Below are 16,357 nucleotides of genomic sequence, written 5' to 3' on the forward strand. Positions count from 1 at the left end.
TATATATATATATATATATATATATCTTTTTCCTTTTATTTATATACATTTATATACACATCTTTGAAGTATTGAGTATTATTTTTTGTTGATCAAGTTTCATTTCTAATATTCAACTTATTTCTTTTCCTTTTTTATAGTTTAATCTATTGTTATTTCTAAATATCTGCTAATTATCAATTTGTTTGAATTTTTATGCAGATGCATTTTACATTTTACCTGTTTGTTCGTGAGGTCGAGGTTGTTAAAACAAGCTTATTGTTGCTTTTCAAAATGCACCTGTTTTTTCACAAACATCCTTTTATTGGTGTTTTCTCCCTAAAGTATCAATGAAAGTTTCTATTTTAGTAACTATATGAATGTTGGGATATCACGATGTACTTTTTGTGTTTCTCAAAATGCAATTATGGTTGAATTGAGCAATTCCCTTCGAATTTACTAGTATTTATAACGTGCTTTATTACAAGTTATGAACCCACGGCTACAGTAATAATCAAAATTCATGCACACCAGCGAAATCAATTTTGGGTTATTGCGTGATAATTTGTGTCTCATAAATAGCTCTACCAAAATCAATTATACAATCTAACCTAATGTCTATTTGCGCATACACAATCGTCATCGATTTGCTGAAGTTTGAAGAATATAAAATTTGATCTCTGTTAACCTGAAATAGCTTCAAAATTTATATTTATCGGAATAATTAGGAAAATAACTAAAAAAAAAATTGGATTATAGAAAAAAATCAGTAATAGAAACTACAACAAAAATTAGGAAATTCATTTTTAACATAACAAACCGCGGGGTGTTTGATATCCATTGATGCAAATATTTATGTTGATAGATACTAATGTAAGTAGAGTCATTATTCAAAATCGTTAACTTATCTAAGAAGTGTATAAGAAGAAGTATAAATAGCTGGAACTACCAAAAATCGGATATAAGAAAATCGATGAACCTAGTGGGGATAATGGCATAAATTTATTTTGTGTCATCGATGCTCGATGTTTTTGCGAAATTTCAGATAAATCGGATTTTCTGTAGTACTACAAAGAAAAATCATGCTAGTTTTCCAGTTTTTCGGAGACACCTTTGTTCTGATCACTTTATTCGTTATAGTTTTAGGTAGTCCATTATCAAATAATTTCCTGTTTTCTGGATATTCGTTGTCATGTTGTCTTTTTCTGGTATTTTTCCTTATTTCATATTTTTCATTGGTTCCTGTTCTTCCTTCCCCTGTTTTCTGTTCTCTTCTTTCCTGTTTATTTCCTGCTTCTGTTGTTATCTCTCCATTTCACAGCAATTGCTTAAAGTATCCATATTTTCGTGATTTTTCCTTCTTTCGTTATAATTTGTTCTTGAATTTCGCATTTCTACAAAAACTAATTCCTGATTTTTCCTATGAACATTCTAAGAGCTCCAGTTTATGATTGTTGTTTTCTTTCTCTGATGATTTTGTTCACTCTTTATTATTTTATCCATAATAACTTGTACTCTCCTTGAGGTTTTGTATATAAATGAATCTTTATATTCTTTTTGCTATTTTTCGCTGCTCTTTCCACTGTTTTAGTTCATCAAATTAATCTTCTATATCTTTTGTTTGTAACTTTTGTTGTACCCCATATCATTTCTAATTAATTTAATACTGTCTACTTTTATTTCAACCATAATTTCTCCACCGTCCCATTTTCGTTGCTGCTAGTTTCATTTAGATTTGTTTGATATATGACCTTGGTTTGTTGGCCACATCTAATCTTTTCATTCATCACTTTTGTTTCCTTTATTCTCAATAATCTCACTATTTTTTTCCATCACCGGTATGAAATAATAACTTCCAATCTTTGGGGCTGTTTTTTTTTTCTGTCCACAGTTTTTTGTTCACTAAGAAGTAGTCTATTATTGATTCTTTCTCATATTTTTCCGTACTCGTTTGTATCCATGTCTTTGCACTAGCAAGGTTAGAAAAGAAAGAGAATATTAAGAACCAGATTCGATCAAAAAATAATAATCTATAGACATTTTAGTACCATTTGTATTTGAATTGGCAATTACATTTAACCCATAATCTCAACTTTCTATTACATACTTTTCCAGATTCATATGTGCAAGGTGATTCTTTTCATACCATCTCTTAATATTCTCACAAATTGATAAATATTTTCACATTAAACGTTCACTTCAAGATGAAAAAGATCCTTCATAATATTTCCGATTGAACACTTTTTCAAACGATCGCTATCGTACTTTTTTATGCTTTGTTCCAAATCTAGACATTAAAAGAATCGTTTGGATACTGACTAAAAGATAAATCAATCTGAGAAAGATTGATCAACTCCGCAGTTTTAACGATTCTTCTTAGAGTTTGATGTTTCATTAGGTTTATGCTTACACCAATAAATAAATATAAGAACCATCAACTTTCTTATTGAATTTTTTCCACGTCCTTAAAGATGAATTATGAGGATCCTTAAAGAGGATCAGTTTTTGAATTGGGAAACAATGGTTTCTAATTATATATAACCTTGTTTATAAAATATATGAATTATACCACGGGTATTACAAGAAAAATAGTTATTTGTTGTTTATGAGGAAATAATGATTTTTTTCTCACTCTAAAGAAACAAGCTAGGAAAATTGCTCGTATTATATATTTTGTAGTTAATTGTCAAAACTCAAAATCAATAAATATAGTTTGTAAAAACTTAAAAACATGCTTTTGTAGCATATCAAACCAAAAACTTGAAAATGATTTTTAAGAATAAGTTTAAAACAATAATGAATGAGAAATGATCGTAGTATTGTGAAAAAATGGAACAAATCGCCCCACGTTTTTTTTTCACAATAATACGATCATTTCTCATTCATCATTGTTTTAAGCTAATTCACAACTTTATAGTTTAACGTGCTTTTCAGTATTTTTTTTTCAAATTATATTTATTTCTCACTTTTCAGTTTCTTGTGGTTAGGTCGATTGATTTTTCTATAAGTTCTAGCATTAGTAAATCTCATAAGGTGCCCGGATGTAACATTCTTTTCAAAGGACATAATAAGATTTAAGGTGTTGATTTCTAAAGTAATACTATTGCAGGTAGTATATTCAATCCCCAACACAAGTTCGAGAGTTGTAAAATATATTACTAGTGAAGACCAAATTTGGAGTGTTAATTTCTAAAAAAAAATTGCCGAAAAAACTCTCATGCAGCGGTTGACGTCTTAGCTCGGCTAACGAACGCAATTAAATTGGTGGGATATACTAACAGTATAAATCCACATTCTCTTAGTCTAAAGGAGAGTTGAAAACAAATTCACAAGCTCATAAATCCACATATAGGTTAAGCTGATCAAAGCGTGCTGAAAAAGTCTCTTAATGTTAAGATAAGAAGCATCTATTCATAAATATCTGAATTTTGCTCAAATTGCTCAAATCTCTTTAATAATTGATTTTTGTATTTTATGTATGTATGTGCAAAATTACGAAAATATTTTTATGTATAATCTCACCTATCTGCTGGTTGTTTGAGGCTGTTTTATTTTTTCGATAGTTTTGTGGCCCCTTCTTCTGTTTCCCAAACATTGAAATGTCTGTCCTATGGGAACAGCATCACAATTCACAAGGAACCTCATTTATACTATTGCTTCTTCGATTTTTTCGAATATCAAATTTTCAACTAGTAAATTATTTAATATAAAAAACACATTATTCATTCAAATAGATATAAATTCAAGAGTCTGAATTCTTTGTGTTTCAAAATACAATCGGAGCTTATAGAAACAAGATTTAGAGTGGATTTGATATCATAGGACAATTTATTCTATATAGAGTAGAGAAGAAGAAAAAATACGGCAAAGGTGAAATCCATGCTAAATTAACTCAATTGTATCAAAATATCATAATGGAATTTCTATATTGTTGTATATACTTTCCACAACATGCTTTGGTCATCAGAGAAGAAACGATTTGAAGTCTTTAAAGGATAGATGAAGAAAATTAACAATCTTTTATATCTTAATGCACATGTTGCTTAGCGTCCTTTCCAATACTTAATGGAGTTGATATAGGTAAAATTATTTACTTTTGTTGTTTGCCTTATTTTATCAGTTTTGCGCTGGCAATTCTTTGATACTTTTTACAGTTTTTCTAGTAGGAATCGATAAAGTATACGAAAAACATTTTTCAAAAATAATATTCACTGTTATTAGATATATAAATAGTTCAATTGAAAGATATGAATTATAATGTCGATTATTGTAGAAAAAAATACATTTATTTCGTGAAATAATATGATTAACTGTGTGATAAAAATATAATCATCACAAAATACTTTCATCAACTGTATTTCTATATAATAAAGTTTCTAGTAATAGTATTTCAAAATAAATATTTTCAAAGCTTCATTCCTTGGAAAAATATATCAACTTTCCCAGATATTAAATTATATATATAAGGTTGAACTTTATTGACATAGAACTGTTTTCATTTGAAATTAAACTGAGTAATAAGTTTCTTACCGAACGGTCACGACATCATCGCTGATTTGGTGTACTTTCCACTCAATTCAAGCCCTCTACTCAAATTCATAATTCATATTGGACTAGGAACCGATATTATTCCCAAAATTCTGTATGTAGGCTTAATATTACATCTTGGGGTGGAAGTGCAGGTCAAACCAAAGTTTGAACTTCAGATTAAACTGAATTCTGAACCAAAAATAAACAAAGTGACTCTATTATAGAGTTCGCAGTTGGATTCATATTTTTCCGTTCATTATCTCCTACGTGAAAATATAACTCCACTTTTCTGAGAAAGGTGCTGTTTTATAAAAAACAAAATCCAAAGATGATCATGTCCAATGAAAAAAAAAAGAAATGTGAATTAAAATGAAAAGAATAAATACTGCAAGGAGTTAGCGAAGGGATTTAATTATGAGAATACAAAATGGTTATGACTTCGGTAGAACTCCAAGTTCTAAAGATAAGAGGAGCAATTGAAATTGAAAATTGAAAATTGAAAAAAATAAATTTTTTGTTTATTTTGTAATTGAAAACAAAAATTTTTATTAACTAAGGGGAAGAGTACTCTGCTTCTCATCTATTACTGCAATAGATGAAAATAAAGAAAAGGTAATAGGGGTCAGTAACAGAATTAAAGTATATATTACAGGTGAGTTACATAATTACTATGGTAAATGTGACAGAGGTGTAAGCAATATTTTCGGAAGCAGTTTTCAAAGCAGTTGCCACATTCAAGCTTGAGCTAACCAAGACTCTAATTACCAACAAAAATACCGCATCAGCATCAATTGTATCTAAAATGATATGATATTCCATTGATCATCTTCAACATGGTGCGAAAAACCAACACTAAGCTTAAGCTATTATCGTGACAAGGTGAAGAAATGGACAGAGCAGGAATTATCAGCTTCATATTATACTTGAGTTTTATGGACACCTAGAACGCCGGTAGCATTTAAAACAAAGTTGGTCAGTGAACGCCAGGTTTGGTAGAGGATGCATGGTGATGTGGGTGCGACAGATCAAAGCAAAAAGCCGTTGCCTCAATTGTTAAGAACGATACGACGAATAAACAGTGTTTACTTCTGTTTTGTGCCATTTGTTGCAAAATTTTGGTATGCCCTTTGTAACTCAAAAGTTATAATTTTATTTTCTAAGAAGAAAACATGAATTTTCTGTACTTGTTCAAAACAATTTAAAACCAGCAAAATCAAACTTACAAATCAAAACTTCGTCCTTTTCATATACTTTCTAGACGATTCATTATATTCTAAAAACAAAACAAGATCATATATTTAGGAATGATCGTCGACTCGCAATTAAATTGGAACAAACACATTAAGGACAGTGTCGTCAGATGTCGGGATTGACTGAATCCATTAAAAGTTCTCTCAAACAAAGACTGAGGATCTGACCAAGAGACTTCACTCTCAATCTACAGGCATAAGATCTGGAATGTTTGGATACCATAGCCAATGAATCATTACGCATAATTACTGGAGCTTACAGAACATCTCCCATCGAAAATTAACAAGTAGAAGTAGGAGAGCCATCTCTAGCTAGAAGAAGAGAAAACCTAAGATTGGGATATGCCAGTACTATAATGAGCAACCATGACCATTCAAACTACAATAACACCGTTATACACAGATATCAAAGGACGTTCGAATTCAGGAAAGGAGTTAACTATCCGTTTTATTAGAGAGTTTCCAAATATATCAGACAACTAGATATGCAGATTTGTCCCATTCTAAAACTAGATATTGATATACCTCCACAATGGATGATTAGAACTCCGAGCATTGACACAAGTTTGAATATCTTTAACAAGGAGGAAAGGCCAGCCTTCATAATATATCAGAACTTTCACTCGAAATCTCCATGTATTCTAACTTCCATAAAATGTACGCCGATGCATTCAAAATCCCTGGAGCTTGAGCTACTTTCATCACTTCTCATAAACCTCCTTCGAAATATAAATTACCTCACGTAAGCTCTGAAAATTCAGTAAAAACAAATGCATATGCTATACACAAAACTGTAATTATAACAGACTTAAATACCGTGAGCTCTTTAAAAAAATATTTATACCCACAACTTTATTGAACTACAAATCAAGAAATAATTGTATCTAATACAAAGCAACAACTTAGATGTCAGATTTTTGTGAGTGCTCTCTCATCAAGGAATATAAGAAAATAAGGATGCTGACAAACACGCGACACAACTACGGTTTGAATTTATGTACATAGAGTGAATATTAACGACGAATATAGTGACATGAAGTGGCAAAAATCTTTTCAAAAACGGAAACGAATAAAGGAGAGTATTGAACAGTGTATGCGAATATGCAGTAATCGTCCAAACAAAGTCATAGTTACTAAACAAAGAATAGGTAACACTAAAATTACGCTCGAATATTGACTATGTATGTAAATGTAAATGACTTACTGTAAGACATATACTTTTAGAATGTACATTATACAAGTCGCAAAGACAACAATTTTTCAAATGATATGAAAATCTTTAACTAACAAGTTGTAAATATATTACCAAATCCATCGCTAATAAACAATATGGTTGATGTAAAATACTTGGAATATATAATATGTTAACACAGTACAATTTAGTTTGTACCAAATCTCAGTCCATAGACAGTGAGTGGCTTAATGTGACGAAATTTGGATCAACACATGAACAAAGTTTCTTGAAAGTACTCAGAAAAACGTACTCTACTAGGTTTTAGTCGTTTTCTCAAAATTGTGAATAATGGATTTATATCAAATCAAAGGTTTGAAATTGAATTTACTTAAATAAATTCCCATACTCAATGTCAAAACGTCATATGTTTATAATAATCTTCAAAAGAGTATTCTTTTTGTATTATAAAAAGATGGATCAATGACAATCGCGTTTCGACCAAGACAATAAACACTTTATCATCTAAATAAACACCCTGTTAGTTCGGTCAAAGAGCGAAATGTTTAATAACAAACAAGCAATTACTGTAATAAACAGGAAACACTTTCACACACAGGACCTAGCGTTTGACGTATTTTTCCTCTTTTGAAACACACAAACGTTTATGAATTCTAGTCGTGATTCCTCGTGCGATGTAATTTGTACAACCACTCCACAAGCAGCATAAGAGCAGGTGATGAGTCTTGTCTCTGTGTGTGAAGTACAATAGGAAATGTATGTTTGACATGAAACACACCACAATGTAACTAACGGTAGTCAGTTTCTATTTGGTCTACTGAAGTATTGATTGTAGTTAGTGGAAACTGTATAAGGAAAAGTCTAATCGCCTGATTCACAACAATTTATAAGCAGCTCATATCCTGAGTTTTAAAAAAGGATTCTAAAAGCATATATTTTACGCTCTCGGAATTTATAGTCCATGATGCGTGTCTCCAAGGATGTATTTACAACGTGATAGTTTGTTTAACATTCAACAGAATTTCTCAATTTCGAAAGCAGGAAGGACGAAATCGAATTAAGGTAGAGAATGCAATTAATCTATAACAACCGGCCCTAAGTGTGTCCTCTATAATCCTATCTTTGAATTCAATTAAGGTTGTTATATACACTCTGTTTGATTGCATATTATGAAGATAATTCATTTTCAATCAAGTAGCGACTGTTCGCTTCTGGTGATGAATTAGTTTTTTTATTTCCAGCACGCGTTAGAGGTAACTACGTAGTTACTATATAGTAAATTTGTTACTAAATTGTCTTGATTTTAGGCTCTACAGAATAATAATTAAAATATAAAACAGATACGAAATTGACGTTGCAACTTCTTTTTGTGTTCATCTAATTTTCATTCAAAAGAAACTTGAAATCAAGACAACTTAGCAACAAATATTTAAAGAAGAAGAAATAACAATCTTAAGAAATTTGCAGTTAATTCTTAATATTTTATTAACAAAATTTGGATAGATTGTTTCTCGTTTTTTTTTTCGGTTTGTATAGAATATACTCACCTCATAGATGCTGCGTCTCTAACTAACTGCTACTTGTGAAGTACAGCAGATAAGATTTATTTTTTATTGTAGACGATCTTCGCTACATAATTTTCGATAATAATTGCAAATCTCCATCCTCCATGTTGTCAAGACATCTAATCCAGTATTAGCTAATAAAGTGTCCAGAATATTGTTTAAAAACCTCAAAAGTTCTTAAATTTAGCAGCTCTACTTGGAAGTTTTTCCCGGCAGTACTTTCAATTTGATGTCGCACGAAGAAGCGAGAATTAAAATTAATTTTATGGGATCTCATAAATAACAAACCTTTTCATAGCCACTTTAGTCACTGTAAATTTACGTTCCATATACGTAACCAAGAATTATAACAATTTTGATTTTATTCTTTGATTTGCATTGTCTATTTTTATTATCAACAATGCAGCAACTCCTGTTATTATTCCCATAGGATTTTATTGACATCGTCTCTGCCAAACAGATTAGATTCAGCTTGACTCCATAATATCTCCTTTTTTTAATGCTCTAACTTTAGAATACTTGGAAATATATTTGTTTTTCTCTATGAGAAAAAGGTAGAATTTAGTAATTCATTCATATATTCACATCATTAGTAAACTTTAATAGATAAAATTTTTCGTATTGATACGTCTTTTAATATCACTTCCTCAATCAAAGAAGTAAGAATAAATTTGATTTATAATCTGAAAATGAGTTACGTATTCTCTAAATATTAAACTATCCTAGATAGGGTATCCCAAAAAGAGTATATTTATATATATTTATTATGAAAGCACGTTTTTTGGTTTTACAAACATTTAACGTGTTGAATTCTGGAGTAATACTAATGCAGGTAGTATATTCAATCTCCAACAGATGGTAGACAGTTGTAAAATTGGTTTCGATGTAAAAAGAAAATTTGCAGTGATTATTGCAAAAAAGAACATTGATGATAAAACATTCTTTTTACAGCGTCAACGGGATTTCAGCCCACGACCGGCGAATCTGGAGGTTGACACATTAGCCCGCTAATTAAAGTGGTGGGATATACTAACAGTATTAAGCCACTCGCTATTAGTCTCTAGTTACATTTCTCTCAATTTTGAGCGACCCTAGATAGGGTATCCCAAAAAGATTACACTTTCACCGCTCTATCACTATAATGAAATTTGATGTTGATTGGACGCCTAAATCGCTTAAGCATAAGAAATTTTATTCAAACAAGCAGTAGCGAAGCGTGGAATAATATAAACTAAAGCGAAATCCAATCGGCGAGGATCCTTTTGCTTTCAAAATTTTTGAAATTAAGCGTAGCAGTTTTAGTTAATTGTTATGTTCTTGGGATGTATCAAACTAACACGCTCTAAAATCTAACGTTCTTTATCAAGCGTTTGGGGGTCTTCACTGAAAGTATGTGAATGGAGGCCTACAATACCCACACCTAGCTATGCCATTCTTAATAAGATAACTCCATTTTTGTGGAATGGATAAAGATATATGACTACAGTTTTTGGAAGATTACGACTGAAGCAATGAAACCTAATACAAATTTTATTTTCAATAAATCTTTTTTGTTTTTGGTTAAATATTCTTCTTCTGTAAATTATACCGAAATCGAAACGATTGTATCTACTTAGCTGACGAAAATTCTCGTGTATTCCAAAAAACACATAGGTACCCAACATCATCTCGAATATGTGTCATAAAGCTTGAAAAAAGAATCAAATCTTGAGCTTCTAGAGAAAACTTTAACCCGCTCTCACAGATATAATCGAATAATATATGTTTTTTTCAACGGGACTCTGCGTACTTTCGCATCACAATAGAACTGAATAAATTAGAATAAGATGATTTATTGAATGACCTACAAAAATTTCTCAATTTATTTTTCCTGGATTTTGTTCTCTTACTCGGATACTTTCGACGTAATATAGAATAAATAAATAAATCGCAAAATAGCGATTCAACGCATTTTTGGTGAGATAGAATTACAATTATCTCAAAATATGATCCATGATACTACTATATAATGCAATACAAGTAGCCTCATCATATGAGAGAAATCCCAAATTCGTTTAACATTATATTACATCATAGTCTAGTTGTATGTACTCTAAAGAAATAAAACTCAATTTCTGATCGAAATTTTCATTTGTCATTTTAAATATTATTTCAGAATAATCAGAATATTTCCTAAAATTGTCATAAATTTACCTGAGCTACTACAAGTTTTCGGTCTTTTAGAACCATGAGCTGTATAAAACAACAGAAAATGGTATCTACAGGCCGCAATAATTTGAGGGCATATTTAATTAGATATTTCGGTTAGAAAATTCCATTGTTTTAGTTATACAAACATTCGGCGAATAATTGAAACCTAGAAAATAAGTTATAGCAACAGCCACAGTATATTTTAAAAGATTTTATGCTAGGAATTCATTGAAATGTATCGATTCAATGTTATTAGCTCCTACTTTTATCTTTTTGGCATCAAAAGTAGAAGAATTCGGGGTTATATCTATTACAAGACTTATAACTACTTGTCAGACAGTCAGAATGTATATGGGTATATTTGTAATATGTGTTACTATATACTTGAATATTTTTTAGTTAAAAGTAAATTTAGTTACGTTTACACTCAAGAATATCCTTATAGGACTAATCACATTTTAGAATGCGAGTTCTATCTTTTAGAAAACTTTAGGATTGTAAACGATTCCCTTAGAACTGAGATTTGTTTACTTCATCCTCCCTATCAAATAGCAATAGATTGCTTACAAATAGCTTATGTTATTTTACAAAAAGATCTCAAATCCTGGTTCGCGGAATTGAACTGTGGAAAACTTATGATCAAAAAAAGGAGATACAAGGACTTTTAGCTAAAATTCCGAAACTAAAACCTGCTCAGAGAAGATAGAAAATTTTCAAAGTTTTTGATTAAATTTTCATTGTTTCAATAGTTTTTTATTCAATTATATATTTTATATTTTGTATTTTGACTCAATTATTGGTCAATAAGTATTAAAAAATAAAGTATGCTTAATTTTGTGTAAGTACTTGTAAGCTGACTGAAATTCAATATTTTAAAAGTACTTCTCTGTGAACGACTTCTATTCTAATAATATTTAATTTCGGATATGCTGTTTACTGGTTTAATTTTCGCTATTGGCTTATATACGACTTATATATTAATTATTATCTATTACTATCACCTATAATTTTGTTACTCATTGTGGTTTTATGCTGTATATCAAAATTTTATTTTAATTGTATCTTTGTTTAGTTATTTTTATGTTTGTTTTTTTAGTTTTTTCAAGCTTTTAATCATTCACTACTTGTTCTATAGTCCATATTTTAGGTTATTAAGCTCGTATTTGATGTCATGAACGTACAATTATATAAAAAATCTATTCGGTAGTATAATTTCCAATGAACCTGGATATAATTAAGTCTATAGCTGTTCCAAACATCAATTGGCTACGTAGATATAATCAAGTTTGTATCATCAATCAACACATAATAGCCATAAAGCCACAAATGACAATTTCAGATACCGATGAACAGGTGTTGAATAACAAATCTTATACACTGCCATTTCCCATTCGAATGTTTATTGTAAACTTACTCATTATTCAATAGATCGATATAAAACGAATTAATAAAGAGTGAAACTTTTCATATTTGATTTGATTTGTCGATAATAGAAATAAGAAATTTGAGAGCTTTAATCATAATTGTTGCAAATACTTTATTCAAACTGACATTTATCTCTGATATTCTTAAGAAAAATAAAGCAATATTGGAAAAATGGATGGATTTTTGTAACAAATATGGAATAATACAGAATATTCAAGAGACATACGATCATATTTATGAAGGAAATTGAGCAGAATTCTTTTTATAAGCATACGTTCAATATAAATCAAATTCTAATCCTGGTATTATGATTAGAATATCAGAATTTTATTATTCTTGTTCGGTTTATTTCATGTAAATTCTTATTTCAGTATTCAACAAAAATATACTAACTTATATTGCGTTGCAGATAAACTGAAATATGAATGAAGCACACTTTAATTGGAAATGAGATTTTGCGGTAAATAAAATTGAAATTTTGTAGGACAAGGAACATTTTGTATAGATAGAAGTCCAATCCTTTATCCAAAATTCATTCAAGAGATCATCTTTTAATTCATAGTTACTACCATGATGTCTACCTAACCGTCCTGGACTACGATTTCCCTTTGCTAGTTCAGCATTTACTGGTGTCCTTAAACTGCATCACGGACCAGGATGCTGTGTAGTCGATAGTCGATCTGAAGTAACCATCTATGACTTATGTTAAGGCTTAGTATTGACCGACATAATTTCTCATAGAAAATTTACGTTTCAAGTCGCAATGCTCGATAGTGGCTGAGTGAATAGAATAGTTTTTTGGAAAGTCGAGCTATCTTCATCACAAAAACTTCTTTCCATCGCACTCTCAGTACAATGCAGTTCAAAACCATCTGTCTAACGTGAACCACCCTGTAATGTACAAACGATGCTCCAAACTAACTTGAAAATGATTTGTTCTAAATAGTCTTATTGTATTAATATGTGCTGAACGGATTGAGGCCGATTCATAAACTTGCCTTTCCGTTTGCCGTTGCCGTGTGCTGTTACAAAATTGAAAACATTGGAATACATATGATCATTCATATTTGTTGTTTGATGTCGCCATCTGCCGTTGGTAACGTTCGCCGTTTGCAGTAATAGAAAAGAGTCAATCACGTCCGTTTCCGTTTGTCACGTGATTTTGACATATGACGTTGGAGCGTGAAGTTGAGGTTATTTCTCTTTCTATTTGTTTTTTTATAGTAATCTTCTGCCATTGCGTGTTTTCTCTTCGATATTTTCCATAAATACTAGATCACAAACTAAAACACGATAACAAGAAGCAGTACACACGTTAAAAAGAAAATTTGTAGGTTAACGGGTAATTTCATGAATAGAATTTGTAAGGAACAACAAACGGTAAACGGACTTTAATCTTCGACTCGAATATTGATGTTAATAGTAATGGTTCAACTAGCTTCACTGTATAGATGTATAAATTATAATTTACCTGTATCCATATTATCAAACTTGTTTATATTTATTTGAAGATCTATATCTGGAATGAAACTTTTCATTATTGAGGGAATTAAATAACAATTACTCAGAAGTTAACCCATGGGAATTACTTTTTCAAATTCTCTAAAGAGAATCGTAAATATTTCTTTACCTGCCTGCACGTTTCCATAATAAAGTGAGTATCCAGGTGCTCTGGATTGTTTTGGTTTTGTTCCCTGATAAATATTTTATGATTCCTAAAACAGACCTTGTTTATTATTTAGGCTTCTATTAGAACTCTTAGACATACATCCGCCCACTCAAAAAATACTTAAGGTGAACATTACAGGAGCTTTCGAGCCGATGGTAACAATGTATATAAATTTAGAATCTCATAATCTAAGTGCTGGTAGCCATTTTGGTTGTTCGGCTCTTCGGCTCTAAATTTCGTGTTGATAACTGGATTCTCAATAAACTTTATTTGTAGTATACACATAAGTGCTCTCGAAATTTTCTATTTGTTCCGATTTAGGTATAAGTACAGGGCGTAATTGAAGATCGCGGCTCAAATTTTGGTAATTTTCAAAATATATTCTTATGTAATTTATGAAATAATTAATTATTTACATAAATGATAAGAATAATGTTGTCTATGAAGTTAATATTTTTTGTACCGTGTAATATCAATGAAACAGAAATTGTAACTTAACTTTTCCGGCTGAAGACTCTTTCTTAGAAAGTGGTATTCGGCCTCAGTGATAATAAATAAACAATTTGTAGTTAGAAGTAATCAACAATTGATAGTGAATTGGACGCCACCAGCTTTTTAACGAACGAGGCTGAAAGTGTGTAAGAAAAAAGTGGAATAGCTGGAAACACCTTATGAATTGAAGTAATAAAAATGAGCTCAATCATCAAGCATCAAGCGTGATGGTTGCAGCCATCAACTGAGTTCCCAGTTGTTGGAAAAGAAATTAATGAGATGGCTTTGGGGTTGGGTGCTTTGTGTGATTAAAAAAAATAATATAAAAAATGAAAAATATATAAATATAAATAAATAAAATAAGGAAGGAAACTAGAACAGAAATGAAAAGTATTAAAGAAGAAATGAGTAAGTAGAACAGATTCGAAAAAAAAGAGCTTACGCTTTAAAATATGAAATGACTGAATTTATTTTTTTTTTAATATAACCAAAGGGAAATCTGTTTTATGCTATTAGATCTGTTTCCCAAATAAAAAGAAAACACAAATTTACATAAAAATTCTTATACAAAATTTGCTTAAAACAAAAGGAAATGGATGTAGATAACTGGAATTTTATGAGCACTATATAGAAAGCAAAGATATAAAAAAACTCACTAGCGAATATAAAAAATAATATCATCACAAATGATTTAAACATCTTTATAGTGTGGATATATAGAGGACGATTTATCAACGGAACTGGAGTTTTATTGAATACTTCTAATGAACTGGGAGGTCGATAACAATCGATTTCTTCAAAAACTCTAGAAATAAAATAGAAGTAACCACTGAGCAATAATACGTGATAAAGGGAATATTCAAAATGTGTGAAGAAAAACATTACAAGTTGGATGGCATGTTATAAAATTATTTATCGTTTCCATAGATGTCAAAATTAGTTCAATATTAATTTCTCCAGAACACGAAAGCTCTACAAATATTTTAGTTTGCACAAATTACATTGGGTTCTCATTGTATCGAATTTCGCTAAACTCAACCTACTAGCGAATTTATGTACGAAGTATTATATAACGATCTTCTTTTCAATGCAGAATGGTATTTTGAGAAACTGGAAAATACCTGTCAGGAACGTGAAACGGAAATCAAATTGAATTTAGGAATGATGTGAACTACGCACAAACTCTTTAGAAAGTGAGCAAAAGATAATACGAGAAAAAAAAACATTAGTCACATATATGTAAATGGAGCAATAACGCTACCTTTCATCGACTTTTGACATTCGTATAAAGTTTCACGTATATGAAACAGCATCTTTGTTTTCAAGATAATATCGTCGAAAACAAGCAGCTTGGCATTCATATTGTTTCAAAAAAAGTTTTGAACATTTTATAATTTTTATTCCTTTTCAGTATTTTATTTCTAAACGATGTACTAATCAGAATTGATACTTTTACTATTGATCATTTTTCAATTGCCTAACATAACTTAACTGTAATTAGAATGAATATTGTGTGATTCTAATTAATGTCATCATTTTTAACTAAATACCAAATACTCTGAATCTGGAAACACACCAAAGTTGTTTTTATAACCAATAGCAAAGAAATTGAATTATGTTGGTGGAAATAACTCAATAAACTTAAATCAACTTGATAATAGGAAAATGCTAATTAATAGTCTGTTGCAAAATTTTGAAGAATTTTTTTCTATTAACGGGTTGTGGGATGCGAACAAACAGTTCTTGTTGGCTATTTTGATTAATGAACAAAATTTATTGTTAGATTTTTTGGTTTTTTAGTTCCGAACTCTCACAGCAAAAGTGATAATTGATATGGGAAAGAAATTCTCTCTTTACTTGTAATTGAAAGAGTGAATTTGTGTGTTACGAGAGTAGTAGAAATCAGGTAACTTAAAGTTTTGGAAAAAACTGAGAAATTCGCTCAATATTATTTAGAATTATCTCATATTACTGTCTTGTTTTTCTTATCCCTCTTTCTAAAGTTATCACTTCTTGTGTCTTGCTGCAATGATTCATCACATGTCTGCTAATTTATCAAAGATCC

The 16,357-nt window shown here is 30.3% G+C and overlaps 1 protein-coding gene and 1 pseudogene across 2 annotated transcripts in view; both read left to right on the plus strand.

Moving 5' to 3' along the window:
• The window catches only part of LOC130447763 (lachesin-like), a 399,219-nt gene that overhangs the window by 169,497 nt on the left and 213,365 nt on the right, over positions 1 to 16,357 (plus strand). The window lies entirely within an intron of this gene.
• Positions 6,245 to 11,412, plus strand: LOC130450075 (cyclin-C-like; annotated as a pseudogene).

The sequence above is a fragment of the Diorhabda sublineata genome, chromosome 1, assembly GCF_026230105.1.
Source record: "Diorhabda sublineata isolate icDioSubl1.1 chromosome 1, icDioSubl1.1, whole genome shotgun sequence".
NCBI lineage: Eukaryota > Metazoa > Arthropoda > Insecta > Coleoptera > Chrysomelidae > Diorhabda > Diorhabda sublineata.